A 16,872-nucleotide genomic window follows, 5' to 3' on the forward strand; every position below is an offset into this window, starting at 1 on the left:
TATTGTTACTTTAAATGAAAACATTTCCATATCTATCCGATGAAACTTAATATAGTAGTGATTTGATATCCATGATCTTCCATTTATGAAACTATATAAACAAGCCCTTCTTTAATAGTCAAAATTTCCATCCTTTCTTTTCATTCCTGAAATCACATTTTCAATCATCTTCCCCAAAGAATTTTACCCTAAATTAATAGTTTATACTTGAAAATCTCCTATTTATCATTGTATCAAAATTCTTTGCTTTAAGCATACTTGTGTGCAAAATAGTTCTCAAAATTTTCTTCTGGATCAAGTTGCATTGCAATTACTCAAGTAGAATTAATCTATTTCAAGCTTTGATAAGTAATTATTAGACACACAAAGTTCTTTTTAGTAGGGTCAATTTATCTAGCAATAAGAGAGATGGGAATATAAGATATGAAGCACTGAGTAAAGGAATATTTGACCAACAATAGCATTTCAAATTATACCTTGCTTAGCTCAGGGTAATGTTCAGTAGTAAGACAGGGTTAAAGGTTTGTCTATATTTTGTTAAGTGTGAGTGGGAAGAGCAATGACAAAAGGGACTGTGATAAAGAAATAGCATAACTATAACTGAGTTCAGAGAACAATCAATTTTAGGAAAGGTAATGTATGAAAGTTGAGAACGTGAAACTTGATTCGCTAAACAGTATTCATTCCCTTGTACCCTTTAGAAAGTTTTTGCTGATCCCAACTCTAAGGAAGCTCTAGTTTGAGAACCACTGTGCTGGAGAGTGAGTTGAATCCTCCCCAGATAACACTGGTGTATCTCACACAGCTAATTATAGTGCACATGTGCAAAGCCATGGAATTCCCACTATGTGCTATGCAGCATAGAGAAATGAGCAATTAACTGCTTGGGGGGAAGTAAAGCTGCCAGAGGGAGTGAACTTAATTCCTAAAGATGACAAAGAAACCAACACATAAAATGCATCACATATAAATGCAAAATTAATGAAAAATATAAGGCTAGGGACAGGTTGTAAAGGGACTTTGAGGCTGAACTCATGTTGGGTATTATTTTTAAAATGGAGGTAAACTGGTCAGGTTCTCTCCCGTGATTTAAAGTTAGGAGCTCCCAACCTGGGGTGAACAAATACCTGGGAGCTAAAAAATGTTTCTAAGATATATGGGAATAGATATCAATACAAAAAAAAAAAAACCCAACTGTTTTCCGCATAAATGAACTGCTATTTTTCAAAATCAATGAAGATGCAGTTGTGGTACAAAAATAATTTGGAAGTGTTCCAACATTCACGCTAATTTGTGTATTTGGAAAAAGTTGTGAGGGGAGAGTTCTTCATACATATTCTCAATCAATAAACACCTACTGTGAGGTGCAGTCCAAACCGTTTCTGGCTGTAGAAAGTGAGATCACTTTTACGGTGTGGGCAAAAAGGTCTGATTACTCACTACATAGGAAAATGGAGTAAGCTGGCATAGATCTGAAAAACGACATTTAGCAACTTTCAAAGCTAAGAAGAACCCAAATGAAAGAAGACATGTTCCTTTCTGCAGAGGACCTTACTTGAGGCAATCCCAATGTTTAAAAATCTGGGTTTGTATAAAGGCTAAATTTAGAAACTAATTATTCCATTTTTAAAGGATTCACAGTAGGACATAAGTCAGTATAAAGTCTCTAGCATATTTAAAATAGGATTCAAATTACATGAAACTTTGTGGAATCTCTCCTGTTGTACCAAACAAGTGAGACAGTTTTGTCCACTCTTTAATTGTTATGCCAAGAAAAGATGGAGCACAATGTTCTATAGAAGTCTAAAGTTGGATCTATGGATCTGAGTACCTACAATGCCCACAGTCCTCAGGTCACCTTTTTTTGTTGCTGTTATTTTTTGTTTTTTGTTTCTGTTTGTTTCTAGGCCATGCTGTGTGACATGCAGGATCTTCGTCTCCGACCAGGGATCAAACCTGTGCCCCCTGCATTGGGAGCATGTGGTCTTAACCACTGGACCATCAGGGAAGTCCCAACAGGTCTTTAAAGCAAAACAAGAATAGATACTTTTTAAATGTACAAACCGTCAATGATAGTATCATAACCATGCTGTAATGCACACAGCTATTGGATAGGGATCAACAGTTGACTCATACATGGAATAGGTGTCTTTGAGGGACCTGATAGAAGTGTAGCTCAATTCTGAAAGATAAATTCCCAGCCCATTCTATAATAACCCCTGAATAACTTGAACATGAGTTCCACAATGAGTTAGCAAGATTCAGGCACTAGAAGCAAAATAAATAAACAATCACTGAGTTATCATAATGGTAAATATGTTAGGTCACTTTTAGTTAAAAGGGAAAGAAACCAATGCAAATTGATTTAGGAAAGAAAGGAAACAATTTGTTCATGCAACTAAAGGTATATGGGTAAATGAAACTCAGGAATAGTTGGATCCAGATGTTAAAAAAAAGGGGAAAAAATGTCATTGGAATCTGCTCCCTTCCATCTCTTGGCTTTGTCTTCTCATTTATTGACTTCATTTTCAGACAGTTTCCTACGAATGATGACAAACATTCAACAGCAAATTTTCATGAAACGTTTTTGCCCTTAGCTTTAATCAGATTGATAAAACTGTGAGAAGTCTTTTGGTGTCCCTGGGGATAAAGTTACTTCCTCAGTGAAAAGTTTTCCCATTGATCACAATCCCAACGCATAGGAGTGTTGCATATATTTCTAAAGGTGAAAAACTGTATCGGTTTCTTTGGAAAGTTTTTCCACAGCAGCACTTAGAAGAGTCACTAACAAGTTTAACAAGAGCTCAAATTGCATTTGGAAGTTATTCAGAATTCTTAAAAATCCTCCAACTCTTTCTGTTTTCTTGCTATTTGCTCTAGCCATGCTTTTGCTTCCAGAGGCCCATGACCGCTGTCCACTCCATCACTTGCTTTGTGGCTTTGAGCAAATTGCCTGAACAACTGTGAATCTAAGTTTTTCCATCAGTATGAAGATAATAATTGTCTCAATATAAAAGAGTTGTGAAAATTAAATTATTAAGTGAAATGATATTTGTAAATCTCCTTGCTTAGAGTCTGGCATGCAGTTATTTTATTCTTTTAGAAACTGGACTCACAGGTGTTATGATGGGCATTCATGGGGCAAAGGGCTGCTCTGTTGCACATCTGAGCCCAGATTTCCTCTTACAGCACAAGTACAGCAGAAATAACTTCTAAATGCTGTCAGTAGACAAGGTAGTGGTGTTAACTCTGCAGCCAGCAAGGTTTAAGACCTTAGGTCATTCTCTTCAGTCCTTTGGATTTTAAGTTTACTCATTTAGAACAAATATGTGCTTGTACAAAAATTATTTCTTGAGCTTCCATGTATGTAATATTTTCTATGTATTTAACATACTGTCTATGTACATAATTCTTCAAACCAAGAATTTCAAATCTCTACACTAGTTAATAGACTTTTATTTTCAGGGACAGTAAACCCCAACTTAATTGGGGTAAGCAATAAGGAATTTATTACCTCACATAACAAGAAGACTGAATAAAGGGTGATCTTAGAGTTGATTTATTCAGTGGCTCTATGATATTTTCATGGGTCCAGATTCCTTCTGTCTTTCCACACTGTCATCCTTGGCAAGTGGATAAGATGGTTACAGCAACTCCAGACAATACATATTGTGTATTGTTGCTCAGAGAAAAAGAGGGACTCTTTCTTCTTGAACATTTTTGTAAGAAAAAGGAAAGCATTTTACAGAAGAATCGGAGCTAGTGTGACTAAACAATTTATCTTCCAAACAGAGACTGTTTTGTGAGTGAAAATGGAACTATGACGGTCTTAGACTAATGGTTTTGCCATCTGTGTGGGAGTGGGGTTGGGGTTTTCCTCCCCCCAGACACTTGGAGGGTGAATATCTGTACAAAGACTGGAATGGTTGCTGGAAGACAAATAACAGTGTCTGTTGCAGCTATTAGTGGTTGACTATCCATGCATCTCTCTTCAGCCTCATCTCTTGCTGATCTTTGATTCACATTTACATGCAAACAGCCAGCAGTTCCAAAACACAACATGCTGTTGCTTGCCTTTGTTCTTACTTTCCCCTTGCCTGGAATTATTGCCACCATCCATTACCCCCTAGCTCCTACCTGCTTAATGATTCTCCATCATTAAGGTAAAAGTACTCTAATCTCCCTCCCCAACCTATACTCTCTACCTCCTTCAGGTGGGACGCCTCTTCCCTGTGCTCCCACAGGACTTGATCTTTATGCCTCTACATTTTCCACTGTGTAGATTTGGCTTGAATGTTGATTTGTCTTTCTAAACTTAGAACTGAATAAATGAGGGCAGAGACTGTTTTATTCTTATTTGTATCCTCGGTGCCTAGCACAGTCAAGCAACTGGAATAAGTTCAAGAAACACATATTAAATTAAGAAATGATTGAATAAACCTTAATCTAGACAGGAGAGTTCAGATACTTTTTACCATGAAGGGCCTGTGATTGAGAAAACAGAAATTGGATTTCCAGAGTCCTAACTCCTAGTGTCTATCCTCCCAATCCAAATAGAAAGTCCTCAGCTAAATAGTAATGTGAGCTAATGGGGTTTAGGAGAAAAGAGCAGGGCTGGCTGCTGGCAGCATCTGGGGTTGAGAGAGTCATTCCTATTATTGGGATATAATTAACAACTTTCCCCTTATAGACATTAATTTATTTTGTCATTAAATTAATTAGAATTAAACAGGACTTTAAATCATTGCTTGTTCAAGCAAGCAAAACCAAACAAAGTTCTCTACCACTTTCCTGCCCCTAAAGAGACAGAGGGCAGAGAGGCTGCCTCCTGGATAAAGATACTTTAGGCTTCCCTGAGACAAGGTTTGGTACCAGAGTACATTTTATAAAGAATGACGACTGGTTGTGCTTCCCTAAAGACAGCGGAGCAAGAAGAAACTGCCAGTGGAATGCATTTTAAATTATCACAGGTCTGGATCCCACTGTAGTTTGGGGCATGCTACTTTTTAACAATTTTTCTCCCTGGTAAAATGAGGTAACAGATCCCATGTCATAAAGTTATTGTGAAATAATTTGCTATGTAATATAATTGCCAAGAACTTATTAGGCTTCCTCCCCTTCTCTTAAACTGAGATTTAAATGTTACTTCAAATAAATATCGAGTCATGGATTCCCAAGAAAAAATTAATTCAGAATCTTACTCCCTGCAAACAAAAAACACAAAACAAAACCCCACAAAGTAGATGATTACATCATCAATTCTTTATTTACTTACTTATTCCATCTAACTTCTTAGAAAAATCTTTCCTTGACTTCTATAAATTCTGTGCTCTTTCAGTTCACTCTGTGCTTCTAACTCCAAATTCATCTACCACTTCTGCTCTTTTCCCTCACTACCTGAACTCCCTCTACTACCTAAAAAACTCTCCCTGATTAAAGCAAAAAGTGATACGGTTATCTCTTCATCTTCCTTTTCACTCAGAGATCAACGAAGCAAAAAAAAAAAAAGCTTATATTATAATATGCATTGTGCATTTAGTTTTATTGCAAATTTCAATCTGCTCTTTCTCAGAACAATGCATATCTTGGATAGAACTATGTCACAATTTAAGCTTTTAGAAGGTGAGACTAGTTTTGAACTGTAGCCTCAAGGGTCTAAAAAGAATTTTATGGGCTTGAAGACTATATGGGACTATCTCTTGAGATTCCTTACAGCTCTGGAGCTCTGTGGATCTATAAGTCAATGGTATTCCCTAGCTTCAAGAAAGCACATGAGTTGTCTTAATGAGAACAGGGTCAGAAGGATACACTTCTTATTGACGAATCCACAATTCAGTCCTACTAAGACTTCAACAGAGGTAACCTCATAGACTCTTTTTCTTTTTCTTTTTTCTTTTAGTGAGACAAGGAAAGTATTTATTAGGAGAAAAAGTAGTACAATACGTGTGGGTAGACACACAGGCAGGATCAGAGAGAGAGTTGCTACCTCGTGGCAGTTTGAATCACTTTTTTTTTAACATCTTTATTGGACTATAATTGCTTTACAATGGTGTGTTAGTTTCTGTTTTATAACAAAGTGAATCAGTTATACATATACATATGTCCCCCTATCTCTTCCCTCTTGCGTCTCCCTCTCTCCCACCCTCCTTATCCCACCCCTCTAGGTGGTCACAAAGCACGGAGCTGATCTCCCTGTGCTATGCAGCTGCTTCCCACTAGCTATCTATTTTACATTTGGTAGTGTATATATGTCCATGCCACTCTTTCATTTTGTCCCAGCTTACCCTTCCCCCTCCCCATATCCTCAAGTCCGTTCTCTAGTAGGTCTGTGTCTTTATTCCTGTCTTGCCCCTAGGTTCTTCATGACCTTTTTTTTTTTTTTTTTAGATTCCATATATATGTGTTAGCATACGGTATTTGTTTTTCCCTTTCTGACTTATTTCACTCTGTATGACAGACTCTAGGTTCATCCACCTCACTACAAATAATTCAATTTCATTTCTTTTTATGGCTGAGTAATATTCCATTGTATATATGTGCCACATCTTCTTTATCCATTCATCTGTTGATGAACACTTAGGTTGCTTCCATGTCCTGGCTGTTGTAAATAGAACTGCAATGAACATTATGCTACATGACTCTTATGACAGCTCAGTTTTAGAGTGGATATGCAATAATTGGCTTAGATCCAGTCTTTTTATGGAGAAATGGACTGCCATAAAGAGTGCCTCAGATTTAGAGAAAGGTGAAGTAGAATAGCTTGTCTACTCTTGAGTCTGATGGTTAACTAGACAGTTCAATTTCAAGGGGTTGAGAATTAAACTGCTTAAGGTCTTATCTTAGACCTACCATCAAGATGTTCAACATTAATATTTAACCTTGAAGCAAAAACATGAGTAAATAACACACATACTCTAATATGATTTTCTGGCCTGATGGATATTTAGCTGAATAAAATCAACCTGTAATTGAACAACTCTGAGTAATGTTGACAGAGGTGCTGAGTGCTTTTTCTTCTTGACCTAACAGAATAAAAACTAAAAGCTGCATTCTTTTTTTTTTCTTTAATTAAGATTACAGCATTATCAGGCTTTAGAAGACTGAACAGAATGCACAGATGAATTGCTATTTAATTAAGCTTTCCAAGAAATTTTGAAGCCAGCAGATTAAATATGGATTTTACTTTTTGCAGTATTTTAAGGAATTTTTAATTGTTTTTCTCATGGTTGATAAACTTTAAAAAATGTAGAATCAACACAATGTTAGCTGAGAAAAAAAAGCCAATTTTTTTGTTTGTTTGTTTTTCTTTACTTATTGCTAATGTCAGGAGGCCAGCATTGGGAGGTTTCTTTGGACAAATCTCTATATGTGTTTGGAAGTTACCATGCCTTGCTTTTTGTTACTTCTAGGGACTTCCCTGGTGAGCCAGTGGTTAAAACTCCGTGTTTCCACTACAGGGGCTTGGGTTTGATCCCTGGCTGGGGAACTAAGATCCTGCATGCCTCAAACATTCTTGAATGTTTTTCAGATTAAGGGCAGAGGGGACTTTAAATTATTTACTACTATATATAATGTTTGCTTATTTTGTTTTCCAGATACAATTTATCAGATTATGGAAATTTGCTAAGAGTTTTTGTGTGTTTGTTTTCTTTGTTGGCTGATTAGTTTTAATGAGAAACAGAATTTTTAAATTAATAGACTTCATATTTAGAAAATTTTATATTTACATAAAAATTGAGTACATACTACAGAGGTCCTGTCACACACACATGCTCACACTTTCCTATTACTAACATCTTGCATTATGTAAGTACATCAATTACAATTAATGAATCAATATTAATGTATTATTATTAACAGAAAACCATATTTTATATTACCACTTGCTCTTTGGGAAGTAAGGTTCTATAGGTTTTGACAAGTGCATTCACTATTACAATATCATACAGAATAGTTCACCATCTGAAAAATCCCCTGTGCTTTATCTGCTTACCCCTCCTCCACCTGAACACTTGGCAACAACTGACATTTTTTTCCTTGTATTTAAAGTGAGTTTCTAGAAAACAACATATAATTAGTCTTGCTACTTTTATTCACTCTGTCTTTGTTTTTTCATTGGTATATTTAGACCATTTACATTTAAAGTGATTATTGATATAGTTGAGTAAATATCTGCCATATTTCCTACTATTTTCTATTTGTTGCACTTGTTCTTCGTTTCTTTTTTAACTTCTCTTTCTCTGACTTGTCTTGTTTTATTTGAACATTTTATATGACTCCATTTCCTCTCCTCTCTTAGCATATTAATTGCACTATTTTTTTTAAATTTAAATCTAGGTTTCCTTAGAGTTTGCAATATATATTAACTACTAATCGAAGTCCATTTTCTAATAACACTGTACCACTTCATGTGTAGTGCCAGTACCTTGTAAGAGAGTATTCCTATTCTTCCTTCTCATCTCTTATTACATTGTCATCATTCACTTAACTTAGCTACATACTATAATCACCTGATACATTCTTATTATTATTAATTTGATACATTATTATATCAATAATAATAAGTAAAATGGAAGATTTTCTTTTAACTTTATTTTTCTCTAATGCACTCGCTCACTCTTTCTTTCATTCTGCAAATCCAAATTCTTTTCCTATATTCACCCATTCACTTTTGAAGGAAATTTTCACTCTAGACAGAGTCTTAGGTTGGTAGGGATTTTTTTAATACTTTAAAATTTTCACTCTACATACTTTTTTTAGCATGGTTTCTGAAAAGAAGGCCAATGAAAATTTGACCTTCTTTCCTGTAAAGGTAGGATATCCTTCCACCTTGATGTCTTTGAAAAATTTTCTCTGTCTTTGGCTCTTATAATCTTAATATGATATGTCTATGTGTACACTTTTTGATATTTATCCTGCTTGGTGCTCTCTGAGTTTCCTGCACCCATGGTTTGGTATCTGTCATTAATTTTAGACAATTTTCACCCATTATAACATCAAATATTTATTCTGATCAATTTCTTCTTCGTTTGGTGTTCCCATTACACATATATGACATCTTTTTAATTGCCCCGTAATCCATGAATATTACTTTTTGCTTGTTTGTTTGTTTTCCATCTTTGTTTTTTAGTTTGGGAAATTTCTGTTAACATACCTTCAAGCTCCCTAATTATTTCCTTGGCCAGTCTCTTCATGAGTCTATCAAAGGCATTTGTCATTTCTGTTAGAGTGTTTTTGATTTCTAGCATTTCATTTTGATACTTTTTTAGAGTTTCCACCATTCCTACATTATTCATCTGTTCCTGCATATTGCTCCATTTGCCATTAGAGTCATTAGATTATTAATCATACTTATTTTAAGTTTTCTATCTGATAATTCCAACCTCTTGTATTTTATGTGTCTGGTTCTGATGTTTGCTTATTCTCTTGGGACTACTTTTTTCTTGCCTTTTCCATTCCTCATAATTTTTTGTAGCAAGATGGACATAATCTATCAAGTAATAGGAAGTAATGTATTTAGAATTTAAGTGTGAGATGTCATATTAATTTGGCTAGGAATCGGACTGGGTTTAACATTTCCTGGAGCTTTAGGTACTAGAGGCTTCAATTTTCTCCACTTTCCTTTTAATCCTACCCTGTTGACTTTGAGATGCCTTAATAACTCCTTAAATAGAGTTATGTGTTTCATCTCTCTGAGTTATAATCTTCTCTTGTATGCTGGGACCCTGTTATGTGTTGCTAAGGTGTTGGAGAGGGGAAGTGTTCTATGCTGCTATGATTAAATCACAATTTTTAAATTAGGTCTGGTTCCCCGGTCTGTGACCTTCAGAAGCTTTTGTGGACTTTTTTTTTTTTTCCTCTCCTTTTGTGAGAATGGAAGGATAAAGGAGACAGGAGTTTTCTAACTGTACTTTCACCAGGTCAAATGAATCTTTGGTAAAGTCATTTGTCTTAGTCCTTTAAGAATGCTCTAGGCATATTCCAAAATGGTTACTTTTCCCCTATCCTGCTTGAAACATGAGGGGATTTTTTCTTTGATCAAACTTAACTGTGTTTGGCTGCAAAATTCTGGTCCTTTGTCACAGTGACTCATAAAGAGGTACTTAGAGCTACATATGCAGTTACCCAGTGGGTAATGAGAAGGGTGCATAATAGCAGGAGTTAAAGTAAACCCTTGGGAAGTATTTGATGTACATGGTAATGTTTAATCAAATAATCAGTCCTATAAAGCTTATCGGTACTGTAAAACTCATCTTACAGATGAGAAAATTGATGCTCTGAGAGGAAAATTATAACTTAAATGCAATATTTTTCTAATCAACATACTGAAAAAAATCCTTTAATTTTCTATATTTACAAATTCTCTGTTATATAGAGTCTTTAAGATACTATTTTCTAAGAAGGATTATATCTTCTTACAAAAAGCATAACTCTTTAGGAAAAATATTAAATAAAAATTTTACATACCACCTTAAAGTGTTGTTTTAGAACAGATTCTCTATCTGAGGATGTTTTATATTCAGGCATACAAATTGATGGGAGTACACTTGATTGAAATAATGGTTCTTGCTGGCCTCATAGAACATTTCACATTTTGAAAACCTAATTAGGACAGTTAAATTATAAGAGCTCCATAGAGGCATCTTCAATTCTAAGAAAATGGCAACCACAATACTAAAGATGAGTAGCCACTCAGTCAGACAACTTTGCTTGTATAACCACAATTCATGAAGACTTTTGTTTTCTTTATTTTTCATTTTCTGACTTTTAAAATGTTTTTTTCAGGGTGGACTGAATTTCCACTCATTGAAGTACTGAATTATTTACTTTACTACATAGATGTAAAAGAGATAACAAGATCAATTTCTGGAGCAGTGAGGAATTTGGTTTTCCAGTGATGAGTTGTTTTCCCTCTGAAACAAGGGCAATATTTAAATGACATAAGATAGTTGCCATTCAGTTAGGGCAAAATAGAGTCTGTCTTGGAATTCAAAGGAGGTCCTGGAGAACTACACAAACAATGGAGCATTTTAAAAGCTACAACAACTTAAGGACACAGGGAGGGGGGATGGGGAAGCTGGGATGAAGTGAGAGAGTAGCAGTGACATATATACACTACCAAATGTTAAATGAATGGCTAGTGGGAAGCTGCTGCATAGCACAGGGAGATCAGCTTGATGCTTTGTGATGACCTAGAGGGGTGGGATAGGGAGGGTGGGAGGGAGGCTTAAGAGGGAGGGGATATGGGGATAAACATATATATATATATATATATTATATATATATAATATATATATATAGCTGCTTCACTTTGTTGTACAGCAGAAACTAACACAACATTGTAGAGCAATTACACTGCAATAAAGATGTAAATAAATAAATAAATAAATAAATGTGAATTGTTATGATGAGTAAAAAAATAAATAAATAAAAGCTACAACAAATTCTTGGGGATCTAGCAGTCTGCTCAACGTTGTGTGCAAGCTCAGGAAAGTCCTGGGAAAAGAGAAAATGATAGTCACTCACATCTAGCTTACCTTGAGGGGAGTGCAAGTAAAAAGCAAGAGCTAACACTAAGTGAAAGCCAACTTCTGGCTGAAGCCTTTTTACATAGGTTTTCTTGGACAAAAGGCAGAACAGATTTCCCTTTAGGAACATCTTATGAACACTGATTATTTAGTCACCAAATTTTACTGAGCAAAGTATGACTCATAGGAAGACAGCCTGAAAAATAAAAACAAAAAATAAAAGAAGAAAAACATTAGCACATAACTCAGTGGACAAACACTAAAGGGTATACAAAATCTACAGAATTAGTCCAAGAAAGTGCTAAGCAAATAAGCACCAATAAGAAATATGACATCCAAAAAAACTAGTAACAACAAACTTCGAAGGTGGAGAGTTCTGAATTGAGAGTTGTTTCAATACATTGTCTAAGATTTCAAGTTTTCAATTAAAAAATTACAAGACATTCAGAGAAACAGGAAAATATGCTACATAAACATGGATAAAAAATGCAGCCAACATAAAATGTACCCAAAGGGGGGGACAGATTTTGTACTTAGAGGACAAAACTTTGGATCAACTATTATATGTTCAAATAATTAAAAGAAGAATTAAAGTTTGTCAGTGACATCTCACAAAGAAAAAATATCAATACAGAGGTAGAAGTTATAATAAACAAAGAAGAGTTGAAAATGACAAAAAATAAAGTGGTAATAATTAGAGGGGCACAACAGCAGATTTTAGCTAGCAAAATAAAGAATCAACAAATATAAAGATAGATTAATAAAAGCTATCTAGTATGAATAGCAAAAAGAAAAATAATGAAGAAAAAAAAACAGAAACTCAGAGCCCTGTTGAACATCATCAGGTATACCAACACAGACACAGTGGAAGTCCCAGGAAGAGAGGAGAAAGACACAGAAAAAGTACTTGAAAAAATAGTGCCTAAAAATTCCAAAATTTGTTGAAAAACAGTAGTCTTTGTATTCAAATCTCAAAATACTTCAAGTATCCTACCAACAGTAAAAAAGACACATGGAGCTGGTGTATCCTTTGAAAAAGATCAAGAAAGTCTCAGATTTCCTACCATCATTTAAAGAAGTCATTTCTTGGGGCTTCCCTGGTGGCACAGTGGTTGAGAGTCCACCTGCTGCTGCAGGGGACATGGGTTTGAGCCCTGGTCCGGGAATATCCCACATGCCACAGGGCAGCTGGGACTGTGCACCACAGCTGCTGAGCCTGCGCTCTGGAGCCCGTGAACCACAGCTACTGAACTCCACGTGCGTAGATCCTGTGCTTGGCAGCAAAGAGAGGCCACCACAATTAGAAGCCAGTGCAGTACAATGGGGAGTAGCCCCTGCTCACCACAACTGGAGAGGGCCCACACACAGCAGTGAAGAGCCAACGCAGCCAAAAATAAATAAATAAATCTATTTTTTTTAAGTGTTTAAAAAAAGAAGTCATTTCTTTATCAAAGACAGTCAATAAAGACTGAAGGAGGCAACTGATTCTTCAGATATGAAGACAGCAACACAAGACTTCAAAGTACATGAACAATCAAAGAAGCATAACACCAGCAAGAGAACACAAAACTTTTTCAGCAATCGACCCCAGAGAAATGGAGATTGATGATTTGCCTGATAAAAATTCAAGAGTTTTTCTAAGGAAGTTCATTGAGATATGAGAAATGACAGAAAAACAATTAAACAATATCAGGAAAACAATACAGGAACAAGAAGTTTAAAAGAGACATAGAAATCATAAAAAAATAAACAGAAGCTGAAGCTGAAAAATTCAATGAATAAATTAAAAATATATGATAGAGGGTAACAATAGCAGATTTGATCAATCAGAAGAAAGAATCTATGAAGCTGAAGACAAGGCATATGAAATTATCAAGTCAGAGGAAAAACAAAGAAAGATAAATAAAACAGAGTGAAAGCCTACGTGAATTATGGGATGCCATCAAGTACAAAATCTATGCATTATTAGAGTCCCAAAAAAAGAAAAGGAGAAAGGGGAAGAAAGCTTATTTAAAGAAATAATAGGGACTTCCCTGGTGGTGCAGAGGTTAAGAATCCACCTGCCAATGCAGGGGACACAGGTTTTAGCCCTGGTCCAGGAAGATCCCACATGCTGCGGAGCCTGTGGGCTACAACTACTGAACCTGTGCTCTAGAGCCCCTGAGCCACAACTACCGAAGCCAACACGTCACAACTACTGAAGCCCACATGCCTAGAGCCTGTGCTCCACAACAAGAAGCCACTACAATGAGAAGCCCACACACAGCAAAAAAGAGTAGCCCCTGCTCGCTGCAACTAAAGAAAGCTCACGCGCAGCAGCAAAGACCCAATGCAGTCAAAAATAAATATAAATAAATAAATTTAAGTTTTTAAAGCTCAGACACCCCCAAAAAGATTGTGTACCCTCCCCAAAACTTCTTCAAGACACATTATTAAAATTTGTATAAAATCAAAGGCAAAGAAAGATATTTAAAAGCAGCAAGGGAGAGAAAATTCCCTTTATAAAGAAGATTAAAATAATGCCAAGTATCTTATTTACCACAGTGGTATGAAACTAGAAATTAATAATGGAGGAATACTGAAAAATTACAAAATATATGGAATTAAACAAAGCATTCCTGAAAAACCAATGGGTCAAAGAAGAAATCAAAAGGGAAATTAAAAATACCATAAAAAAAAGAGAAAAGAAAGAAAGAAAATGAAAGCATAGCATATCAAAACTTATGAGATGTAGAAAGGGTAGTTCAAAGAGGGAAGTTTGGAGCAATAAATGCCTACATTAAGAAAATATATTTCAAATAAACAGCTTTACACCTCAAGGAACTAAAAATTTAAGAATAACCTAAGCCCAAAAGTGCATAGAAAAGAAAATAAGAAAGATCAGAGCAGAAATAAATAAATTAGAGGTCAGAAAGCCCATAGAAAAGATCAATAAGACTAAGACCTGTTTTTTTTTAAAGATAAACAAAATTGGCAAAACTTTAGCTAGACTAACAAAAAAAGTGAGAGAATAATCAAATAAGTAAAATCAGAAATAAAAGAGGGGAAATTATTGCTAATAACACAACAATACAAAGGATTATAAGAGACTACTATGAATAACCATATGCTCAGAAATTGGATAACATAGAAGAAATGGATAAATTCCTAGAAACATACAACAAATCAGGAATAAATCATGAAGAAATATAAACTCTGAACAGACCAATAATGAGTAAGGGAACTAAATCAATAATCAAAAACCCTCAACAAAGAAAATCCCAGGACCTAATGGCTTTATTGATGAATTCTATCAAACTTTTAAAAAAGAATCAATACCAATCCTTCTCTTTTCAAAAAACTGAAGAGAAAGGAATACTCCCAAACTCATTTTATGAAGCCAGCATTGTCCTGTTACCAAAGCCAGACAAAAACATCACAAGGAAAGAATATCCCTGATGAACATAGATTAAGAAAATTCTCAACAAAACACTAGTGAACTGAATTCAAAGCAATTAAAAGTATTATACTCCATAATCAAATTGGATTTATTCCTGGGATGCAAGCATAGTTCAACATACACAAATCAATGTGTTACACCACATTAACAGAATGAAAGACAAGATCACAATCATCTTAATAGATACAGAAAAAGCATAAGGGGCTTCCCTGGTGGCGCAGTGGTTGAGAGTCCGCCTGCTGATGCAGAGGACGCGGGTTCGTGCCCCGGTCCGGGAAGATCCCACATGCTGCGGAGCTGCTGGGCCCATGAGCCATGGCCGCTGAGCCTGCGCATCCGGAGGACGTGGTGCTCTGCAACGGGAGAGGCTACAACAGTGAGAGGCCCACGTATCGCAAAAAAAAAGAAAAAGCATAAGGAAAAATTCACCATCTTTTTATGAGCAAAAATAAAAAATTAGGAATAGAGGAATATATCTAAATATAATAAAGCCCATATACTACAAATCCACATCTAACATCGTAGTCAATGCTGAAAACCTAAAAACTTATCCTCTAAGGTAATTAACAAGACAAGGGTGTTCAGTCTTGCTACTTTTCTTCTAAATGCTACTGGAAACCCTAGCCAGAACAATTAGGCAAGAAAAAGAAATTATCGGTATTCAAATCAGAAAGGAAGAAGTAAAATTGTCTCTGTTTGCAGATCACATAATCTTATATATAGAGAGAAAGACCTAAAGACTCCACCAAGATACTGTTAGAAATAATAAACTCAAAGTTGCAGGATAGAAAATCAATGTACACTAATCAGTCGTATTTTTATACACTAACAACAAACTGTTGGAAAGAGAAATTAAGAAGACTTTCTTATTTACCATAGTATCAAAACAATACAATATGTAGAAATAAATTTAACCAAGAAGCTGAAAATTTTATACACTGATAACTATAAAACATTGATGAAAGAAACTGAGGAAGACACAAATAAATAAGCAGATATCCTGTCTTCATGGATCAGAAGAATTAAAATTGTTAAGATGTCCAGATTACCCAAAGTGATTTACAGATTCAGTGCAATTTCTATTAAATTCCATTGGCATTTCTCACAGAAATAGAAAAAAAAATCTTAAATTTGTATAAAACAAAAAAAGATGCTGAATAGCCAAAGAAATCTTGAGAAAGAAAAAAACACTGGAGACATCACACTTCCTGATTTCAAATTATATTACAAAGCTATAGTATTCAAAACAGAATGGAACTGACATAAAAAGCAACAAACATGGACCAATAGAACAGAATCAAGAGCCCAGAAATAAGCCTCTATGTATACAGGCAACTAAAATTTAACAAGGAAGTCAAGAATACTCAAAGAGGAAAGAAGGAGCTCTTCAATAAATGATGTTAGGGACACTTAATGTCCACATGCAAAATAATGAAACTGGACCCTTATGTTACACCACTCAAAATTAGCTCGAAATGGATTAAAGCTAACTCAAAATGGATTAATATTTGTGCCTCCCTCCTCTCTGTGCTCTTCACTCAGGAACTCAGTTATACCCTCTATAAGGCACATAAAGACACACAAACTGTATGCCATCCAACAATGCCTTCATTGATGGGGGGTAAAGCCATCACATGGCTTTTGAGATGCTATCCTCTGATACAACAAACATATTTTAAATATACGCAGCAGATAGCTAAATTTTTCAGGCACCTAGAAAGTTTTGGACAAAGTCATGCAATGGAGTTGAAAGCACATTGGGCCCTATAGAGAGAAGATGTGCTGTGTATGCATGTCATGTATGCATTTCTATCAGTTCATGTCTGCTTCCTGAAAGATTAATTTTCTATTTCATTATTGCTTAATGTCCAGAATAGCATTACCATCATCATTACTTCTACTAGA

The sequence above is a fragment of the Mesoplodon mirus genome, assembly GCF_964341445.2.
Source record: "Mesoplodon mirus genome assembly, chromosome: 7".
Classification (NCBI taxonomy): Eukaryota; Metazoa; Chordata; class Mammalia; order Artiodactyla; family Ziphiidae; genus Mesoplodon; species Mesoplodon mirus.